The 10,000-nt window shown below is 49.2% G+C and overlaps 1 protein-coding gene across 1 annotated transcript in view; it reads right to left on the bottom strand.

Annotated features, from left to right (window-relative positions):
* LOC119094996 (RNA-binding protein 38-like) overlaps positions 1-10,000 on the bottom strand; it is a 44,459-nt gene that overhangs the window by 732 nt on the left and 33,727 nt on the right.

Below are 10,000 nucleotides of genomic sequence, written 5' to 3'. Positions count from 1 at the left end.
GTGCGGCAATTTCTGCGTCAGAAGTTTTATCGCGTAGAAATAGTGCGCGCATAATTTTTTGCATTAAAAGTTTTGCCTCGCAGAAGTTTGTTCGTTGAAAGCACATGCATTAAAATTATGTGTAGCAGTTTTAGCGTTAAAGGTTTTGTCGCGCTGAAGTCATGTCGCGTAGAAGTTTAAGAGTTAGATACTTTGTCGCGTAGAAGTAATTTCGAGAAGTATCTACGTTAGAAGTCGTGTCGGGACAATTTCGTTGTTAGTAGTAATTGCATCAGAAGTTCTGCCGAAGAACGCTTCAAACAAAATGGAAATCTCACCTCAGTTAGAATCCCTAGTTTGTGTTCTGTCTCGCTCACCTCAACAGAACAAGCGGCAGAAATGAAACTCCCTGCCCCTGCAAGATAAATGCATGACTTAAAAAATAGACGCTTAATTGGCTTTCATTACTGAGCGAGTGAGTGAGTGAAAGCTGATATCTAATATTAGTTAGCAATCACATTTTGTGGAATGTTCTACTTATTGACATGCTTGCATCAATTAGCTTGAGCACCCTTGAATTACCCATAATTAAAACCAATAAATCTGTAGGACTAAAGCTTCTGTCGTAGGATTGTTGTAGTGGGAATTGTAATCTTGGCATCGATTGAGATGAAATTTGTTTTCAATCCACTCGATCCATACGGCATGATAAATTCTCAAATCCCGTCCAGTCCTAATCCGTGACTTGCCTGCGTGTTCTGGCCCAATTCAATCCGCCGCAGTGGGCCACTCGCCATCCACGCCGTACCCGACACTTCACTCCACACTGGGGAGAGCCAGCCACGCAGCGGAACCGAGCTGCGTCTGCCAGCCCGCCACGCACGCAGTGCGCACGCTGCACGAGCGAGGGTGAGCTGCGTGTCGGGTGAGCGTGGGTGAGCTGTGTGCCGGGTGAGCGTGGGTGAGCTGCGTGCCGGGTGAGCGTGGGTGTCGCTGACCCGGTCGGATTATGTGCTCCGAGCCATCCGCGCAAATGTCTTTGTTGCGTGTTCTGGAATTGAAAGTCCACAGTCCGCCGAGTAAGCCAATTTAAGCAAGTGGCTATGGAAGGTTGGGGTGAATAATTTGTGCCCATGTGACGTTTTCATTCGTAACGAGTGTGTAGCCTGCGTCAGTACGGCAATCGCAGCAGGTCACGACAGGCTGCTTTCAGTGGTCACGGTCTGCTAGCGCCGCGTTTTGTGCCCATGTATAATACGATTAAATTTCGCATATGTATGAGCATATATAGCTGTTGATCGCTTTACAACGCGCCACCTGTTCTCGTCTAATCAGCGTGGTTTTAGGTGAAGTCACTTAGCTGACGCTGCACTGCTCTCTGTTAATGACAATGTTTTTACTGTCATGAACTAGGCCAAAGTCACCCTGCTCTGTCTGCTGGATTTGCCCAAATGTTTCGATGTTCGTTTCCGCATGACCAGCTTCTCCGCCAGCTTTGGCTTTCTGGTGTAGACAAATGCTGGTTAAAAGCTGCTTGACAGGCCATCATCAGCAAGCCCGGGTCCAGACGTCGTCTGGCGAGTATGTGACTTCTCAGTCGCTTCTGACCCCTATCGATACCTTCCAGAGGTTTCTTTCTGTCAAGGGTACTCTATCGGTACTTTCTCTGTGACCCTTGCTGTACTTGACTTGTCCATCTATACTGACGGCGCAGACACTGTTTAATATGCGGACGACACTCAGGTTCTTGCGTCTGGCAGGCCCGACGACATATGCTCCCTCGCTATCTCCATATAATAAAATATTTCGCATCTCTTTCGGTGAGCTTTCAAACACGGGATAAACATCAACGCACAGAAAGGCTGCTCAAAGTTCCTGGGTCTCGTCAAAACATTCACTGGGTTCCCGCAACGAGCACTGGATTTATCGGAGCCACTGTCGCTGGCTGTCCCACTGTGAGGAGCCTGGCTGTCGTGTTTGACCAGCAGGTGACATTCTCGGCGCACACCGACGACGTTGCGCGGCGATGCATAGGCATGTTCCGCGGCCTCAGTCATAGCAGACATAGTCCCCCACAGTTAACTATGGTCGCGCTGGTAGAAGAGCTCGTGGCATCACTGATTCGATTCTGTATCGACCTTCACAGATCCTGCAACATTACTCAATTGGGCCGACTGCAGAAGCTTTTAAACGTCGTAGCCAGAGTTGTTTCCGGACGGACGAAATATGACCATGTCAGAAATGTCCTTCGAGAGCCCAAGTGGCTTTCAGTGAAGAACATGTACTTGCACCGCCGCCGCACCTTTCTCATAAAACTGACTGCATCTGACCCCGAGCCATTCGCTCGTAACCTTGTGACCCGTCGTCACATTCACCCCCGTAACACTTAACATTGTGATCGGCTCGCGACTGCTGCGATACGTTCCGTGCCTGGAAAGTGGAGGCTTAATCAAACGATCGCGACAGCACTGCATGCTCTTCCAACAGCTATTCGTCAAGGGACCTGTCGCGTCTTTTAGGTTCGGAACAACATGACATGAAGACAGCTAGGTGCCGATTAGGTGATAGACGAATCCCACTACGTTATTAACATTACCATGCATGACCGAGTGTATGCTCTGGGTTGTTTGTGAACGTTGTCCACTTAACGTGCACAAACAAAACGTGCACAGACATAAGTACAAATACAAAGGCAATCAAATGCCCCTTAATTGTATGCACCATTCATAAGTGATGCATTCCAGAGATCTAAAAGAGATTTGTGTGATTAGGAAACGTCCAGACTTGCAGTCGTTTCGGATTGTTTGCAACGGCTATGCTTACCCAATTTGCGGCCACAACGGACCACTCCGTCTGAAATTGTGAGGTGGTGTATCGTTTTCAGCACATGCATAACATATCCATGGTTAATCTTACAAGTTTACACGGCAAATCTGTGTGTTGCGTTGCAGCCAAATTTTTTACATGAATGTTACTACGCAGCCGGCTGTGTTATTCGCTTAGTGACGGCTAAACCGACCTGATCCAGCAGCGTTAATGGCCGCTTGGGCAGTGTTTTGGTCGCCTTGGACCGCTGTTTCTTCGACTTCCCCAAACATATGTTGTTTGCCGCGGCAGTGTCGGTTCGACGCGGCCGAGCGCGGTCGTCACAGATCCGTCACAGATCCGTCACGGGTCCGTCACAGGTGCGCCACGCTGTGGCTGTCGACCGTCATCGAAATGGAGGCGAAGGGGAGGGAAGTTTCTGACAGGTAAATGTGTTATGCTGGGGTTGAGTGACGGCAGGGCCTGGATGGCGATACGCGGGCGTAAATATGCCGTGAGGGGGAGGGCGGGAGAGAGAGGGAAAAAAGAGAGAGAGAGAGAGAGAGAGAGAGAGGGAGAGAGAGAGAGAGAGAAAGGGAGAAAGAGAGAGAGAGAAAAAAGGGAGAAAGTGGGAGAGAGGGAGAGAGAGGAAAAGCGAGGGAGAGAGAGGGAGAGGGAGAGAGAGGGGGAAAAGGGAGAGAGAGAGGGAGAGAGAGAGGTGGAGAGAGAGGGAGAGGGAGGGAAAGAGACAGAGAAGAGAGAGGGGGGGGGGGGGCAGCGAGAGGCAGAGAGCATACGCCCGACCAAAACGGCTCGTTCGGTGCCAACCGTGGTGTCGATTGCTGCTGAAACGAGGGACGAGGGCAATTAGGCGCAGCGCCAGGGCGCGAGGCGGGCGACTGCGGGACCTCTCCCGGAACAGCCAGAAACAGCTGCGTAACGAAGGGTGGAAGGCGGAAGTCAGTGCATGGACTTACACATGTCAGACGGCAGCCAGCGACACGTTTTTACCACTGGTTACACTTGGAGCTACATTAAGTGTTGAGCTCGCTAGTAGCTTCACCCACTGATCAAAGCAACCGTCTCAAACAATATATCCATCTGGTAAGTTTCAACTGAGAATTGTTTGCTGTCATAACAGTGAAAACGTGTTGCTGCCATGCCAGGGAAATAGTTTTAACCAAAACTATTCAGGACCACGGCAAGATAAATGAGGTCAAAATAACCGGTCACAAAATTGTGCGTAAACGACTGCAGCGGACACCAAAACTTCATTTCATCAGTCCCGTTGACATTAGGTTAGATCGGCTAACGGTATGGAGCGTTGCGAAATGTTCTCCTGTTGCATTGTGTGATGCGGTACGCGCTTTCAGTAGCATTCTCGTAATGGTCTTTAAAAACGGATCTTTGACTGTGCTTAGGGGACCATAGACATTAATCTTCTATTCCTGTTGATTAGGGTAAAAACGCGACCATACGCATTTATTCGTGTTCAATTAGTTATCGCTGACGGACAGCAAGACGTTATGTTTCTGAGAACGTATCGATAGGTTGCGTGTATGTAGGTGATTAAGTGCATGTGCGAAGAACATTATCGACATAGATAAAACAGTAGTAACAGCCTTATTCCTCGGAGAGAAAAAAAACAGGAGAATGGAGATACAGATGCGTTGATGTGTCGATGGGCGTTTGTTGCGGAAATTTCAACGCATCTATATGTTAATTCTCTTGTTTTTTCGGGTAATAATCTATCACTACTGGCTTACCTAGGTAAGCGCACAATCAATTAACTCTCAATTATAAACCAGAATATATTAAAATCATGCTTCTCAGACAAGTTAACAAAGAGTGATATAATATAAAAAGGACGTTTGCCCGACGGCCGGTGAAAATTACTCGCGGTAATGGGAGAGGCCTCTCTACGTGCTTTCAAACGCATGATTAATCCCGCCATATTTCGTACAACATCGTCTGCACAGCAGCGTGGCATTGCACCATTCCGCACCGGCAGTCACCTTACATGTGCCCAGGGTTCCTCGGGATCGGCAGCAGACATGCTTCTGGAAGCCATGAGTGCGCCTTGTGTGCTCTAGAACGCATCCATTCTTAGGATCCTTCGTAGTCCACTGGCGTGATTAGGTGCACGGAGCGACGCCGGATGGTGTAGGGAGATCCTGCTGGACTAGCTTCCCAAAACAGGTCCCCATTTGTAACAACAGAAAACTGGGAGCAATTGAACAGCAGGGAAAAACAAAACGCCGAAACAGGTAGGGCTCAGAACAACCAAGGGCTCCTGATAAGATGCTGGAGACAGAAAAGGTCAAAATATCGACACCCTGTATGACCTGAGATGGTCGGAGGGGGCATAAAACGAAACCCAAAATATCAGTGGCCTTAGTCAGTGCTTTCATAGACTTACATATGAACCCAATAAATAAAGCAACAGCACCCCCAAAAGTGCAGGGGTCTCCAAAACGGTCCTGTGGTGTATGTAAGTTGGTCATAGTGGGCAGCATGTCCAACACACGGCGCAGAGTGGTGAAATTTCCCTTGATCTGATCGTGTTACGCGTGTTGGGTACAACGCATCGTGTCCAGTTTGGCAACAAAATGAGAAGTCATGAAGAAAACGAAAATTTTGCTGAGATAGATTTATGAAACGGCTTCCGTGTGAAGACAACTTATTCCCAGCACTCGGAACCCACTATCCCAATATATTAATGACAGCTAAACAGACCCATTTTGCTTTGTGCGCTTATCCAAGTAGCATGGAGGGATCTCTTCCGTGCCGCGCAACTTCACGATTCTCGTCTACCGTGCCGCGCAGCTCCGCAATTCTCGTCTATCGTGCCGCGCAACTCCACGATTCTCGTCTACCGTGCCGCGCAACTTCACGATTCTCGTCTACCGTGCCGCGCAACTCCACGATTCTCGTCTACCGTGCCGCGCAACTCCACGATTCTCGTCTACCGTGCCGCGCAACTTCACGATTCTCGTCTACCGTGCCGCATAACTACCATTCTCGTCCGCTCTGCAATCAGGTTGCACTACCAATCCAACGTTCCAATGGCCATCTCTGACGAGACACATGCGAACATGTCTTTCGGAGGGCGAACCCACCATCGCGCGTTTTGCTACGTTACGTGTGCGGTGAGAGTGGCGAAATGACGATTGGTGTGTCTGTGCGGCGATGTTTATTCATTTTGCAAGCATTCGCGTGCCGCCGCCGATGGGTTCGCACCATGGAAATTCTGGAAATGTCACTGTGATCGCTCTTTTGACAAAAACATTATATATGACCTAAAAAGTAATCACGCATGAATAAATATTCGGACAAATGTATGCCAGACTGACCTGGAATAGCGGTATGATTTTGGACATCCCTTACACTTTTCGGGACAACACTACGTTAAAGGTCGGCTTCATCAGAAAGTATGTGGCTAGTACTTCAACATATCCATCTGTCCTTTTACCACTTTGAGGAACTTCACCGGTTGGAGCTTAAATCAAATTTTCAGAGAGGAGAAACTTTGTAGGAGAGAAATACATTTTGCATCCAGTAGAAAATGGCGCAAGTCAGTGCTGCCTAATGTTACATGTTTAGGTCAAAAACATTTTACTTCTTTCTTGCAACGTTTAAATGATGATGAGGAGTTAACCCCGATGAAACAAGAATGGCTAACATAATGTCGTGAGCACTCATTCGACGGCCTTAATTCGTGTGCTCCAGGTGTGGAACAATAACAATTGTATAATAGATGTATAAATATCTATTAAGATCTTATCAAAAGATTTAAGCATACAGCACTTACATATATATATATATATATATATATATATATATATATATATATATATATAAACGTCAGGATCACATTGCCGTAATACTTGTCTTCTTAAATATGGCAGCATGCCTGGTGCCTATGTTTTCTTCGATAGCGACTCCAGGTTTTGCACCAATCGTTTATCAACTTCAGAAAACTATATAAAATGGTGCCTATATTTTGTAACTTCTCCCTTGTTCTACTAACGTTGTCAGACATAAGCACAGTCACACAAAATACAAGGAAAACAGTTACAGGGATTCAGCTTGTGTTGGCTCAGGAAAGTACTTCAAAAGGTTCCCAAGGCTTGTGCCATATAGTTTTAATTCACGCAAGCTGCCCAGTATATTTGTGAGGAGGCATTATACATATAGAGGAGACGGCATCAATAGCCTTATTCCTCGTACAATAAACAGAAGGATGGAGAGATAGATGTGATATTTCGGCTACATGCCTTGGTCGAAACGGATATCAGTAGTAGGTATTTAATTTATTTAAGTTACGTGCATCCACAGACATAACATGAATGGCACTTCCGATAAGGAAAATTGTCACGTCACACCCAGCTGCTAGAGGCTGACCATCACGCAGTGAGAGCGTAACCCCCATATTCATTTGTCTGTTGATGGTAAGATCTCTTATGTACACGCCATGAATCGGTTGCGGGTAGGGCAGGGGGTATACACGCGTGGTGTGGTAACCGGGCGCGGGTACGAGTGTACACGTGTGATGTGGTACTCGGGTATGGGTATGGGTGTACACGCGTGATGCGGTAATCGGGTGCAGGTACGAGTGTACACGTGTGATGTGGTACTCGGGTATGGGTATGGGTGTACACGCGTGATGCGGTAATCGGGTGCAGGTACGGGTGTACACGTGTGATGTGGTACTCGGGTATGGGTATGGGTGTACACACGTGATGCGGTAATCGGGTGCGGGTACGGGTGTACACGTGTGATGTGGTACTCGGGTATGGGTATGGGTGTACACGCGTGATGTGGTAATCGGGTGCGGGTACGGGTGTACACGTGTGATGTGGTACTCGGGTATGGGTATGGGTGTACACGCGTGATGTGGTAATCGAGTACGCGCACGGGTATATGCACGTGATGTCATGCACGTACGCACGTGATGAATCGGGTACTGGTACGCTATGAATCCTGGCTTCAGCTGCGGCTTGCATCCTAAACATAATCAACCAGCGAAGAAAGCTGAACTCGAGCTGCTGTACCAACAGATTTGTGATGAACATAAGGTGGGAAGGATCAATGTCAATCCAGACGTAAAAGAAAAGCTATTGTCTGAGGGTAAGAAAGAAAGAGGCGGTCATAAAAGTCGCACTGTCACCACCAGATTCCGTGACACAGCTGAAGGATTGAGGAATAGCGCTAACTTGATGACGCGCCAAGCTGGCAAGTCAGCTGGTTTCGTCCCTGCTGATCGCCCCCGAGTACTTGCGTAAAAAATATTCTGCAGGACATCTCCAAGTTTGAGAAGCTCAGTATGAACCCCTCTGAAAAGGTGGAAAGCATTTGAGCCTGCCTATCACTATGGCCAGTTTTGAAGATGGTGTGACTAAATTCCAAAAAAAAAAAATGGTGAACCCATCCAAAGATGCTTCTAAGGTAACCCCAAAACACATAAGGATGATAACTCCATTCGTTCCATAATCACCTGATCTGTGCAGTTGGCCCAGCATTAGCGCCGGAGCCCGTGCAGTCCATTAATTGGCACATTCATTCGGGGTGCCGCCCTCGTCCGTGTTGAGCAAATGTTCCCCGGGCCGACTCGAGAGACAGAACAGGGACAGACAGTGTTGAGACAGAACACCCTGTCAGGCACTTCGGGTCCCTGAATGATAAAAGGGATTGCTTCAGGGACCCCGACCATTGTGAATCGCGCGCCCGGCCTTGTCCCTTCTAAGGAATGGGCCGCGGAGCTCAGACTGACACGAAGCCGACTGTTCGATGATAGTGATTTCTGGCAGGAATAAAGGGAGCGTTCTGCCTCAGGGATCCCCAGACGGTGCAAAAGCCCCCCTAAATAACATTTGAAATCACGGGCCCTACGGCCGGGGTCCTTAGGTGACCTACATCCAGCGCTTCGGACCCCTCAGCCTTCCAATCGGGTCCTTGATCTTTGGCCTCGAGAAACCCTTCGACCCTATCCGAGCACCTTCAAACACCGCTCCCTGGCCGACTTGGGGTCACTGCCACCACAGGGCCCCTCTTAGGCATTGTATGTCCCTGACCGACACAGAAGCCCTCATCGTGTCAGGAACCCAGCAGATGCAAGTCGTGGACCCTGGCCTCGTTCCTGCTTGGGAAATGAGTTTTAAGGGCTCAGACGGACATGGAGCCGACTATTTGGCTTCGTGCCGAGGCCCTATATACTGTGGATAAATAACCATTAAGGACAGCCCTAATAAAAGCCCTCTGACTGACATTTCAGACCACGGCACTACGGATGGGCGCCGAGCCCGAGTCCAAAAGGGCCCTTAATCTTTGGTTTAGAGAGGCCCTTCGGCCTACTTTTCAGACCCCCACAAATACGGCTCCTGGCGACTCGGACTACTTGCCTACACAGGACCCCCTGCTAATCACTGTAGGCCTCTGAGCGTAGGCCTCTGAACGGCACCCTCGTGGTTTTAGCGACCCAGTTAATGTAAATCGCGGGCCGGCCTTGCTCATGCTTGGGAAATGGACCCCCGGGGCTCTCAACGACATGCAACCGACCGTTCACTGTTGGTGGTCTCTAGCCGAAATAGAGGCCTGCATTGCCCCAGGGGTTCCCACTTGGTGCAAGAGACCCTCTGACTGATATATGAGGTCACGGACTTACGGGCGGGAGGGCATCCTTAATGACTAACGGCCAGCCTTTGGGCCCTTCAGTCTTCTGATCGGGCCCTTGATCTTTGGTCCGAAAGCGCCCTTCAGCCCCTCTTTGAACCTTCTTTAACGAAGCCCGAAACCAATAAGGGGCCATTAGCCGACACATGACCCCCTGTTAGGCGCTGTGCCCGCTGACCCGCGCAGGGTCCCAATTATTGTCTCAGGGACACAGACCAACGCAAATCACGGCCCGGCCTTGCTCCTTCTGGCGGAATGGGCTCGGCTCGTGGCCCCTTGCGAGTACAGGACCTCTGTTAGGCACTGTGGGCCCCTGACAGATACAGGGGCTCATCATTGTAAGTCCTGATTTCGTAGCTAATGGGAAGTGGACCTTCAGGCCCGTACTGACACGGAGCCGACTGCGTGTGACTGGTGGTGCATGACGGACATGTAGGCCCATATCAACTCAGGAGGTATCCGAGCGACGCAAAGTGTTCTCTGACTGTCATTTGAGGGTTCGTCGTCGCAGGCCGGCCCCTGAATGGGATTCCGACCCCGCCCT

The sequence above is a fragment of the Pollicipes pollicipes genome, unplaced genomic scaffold (assembly GCF_011947565.3).
Source record: "Pollicipes pollicipes isolate AB1234 unplaced genomic scaffold, Ppol_2.1 Scaffold_4219;HRSCAF=4965_pilon_pilon_pilon, whole genome shotgun sequence".
Classification (NCBI taxonomy): domain Eukaryota; kingdom Metazoa; phylum Arthropoda; class Thecostraca; order Pollicipedomorpha; family Pollicipedidae; genus Pollicipes; species Pollicipes pollicipes.
This window is presented reverse-complemented; position numbering and strand designations above follow the sequence as displayed.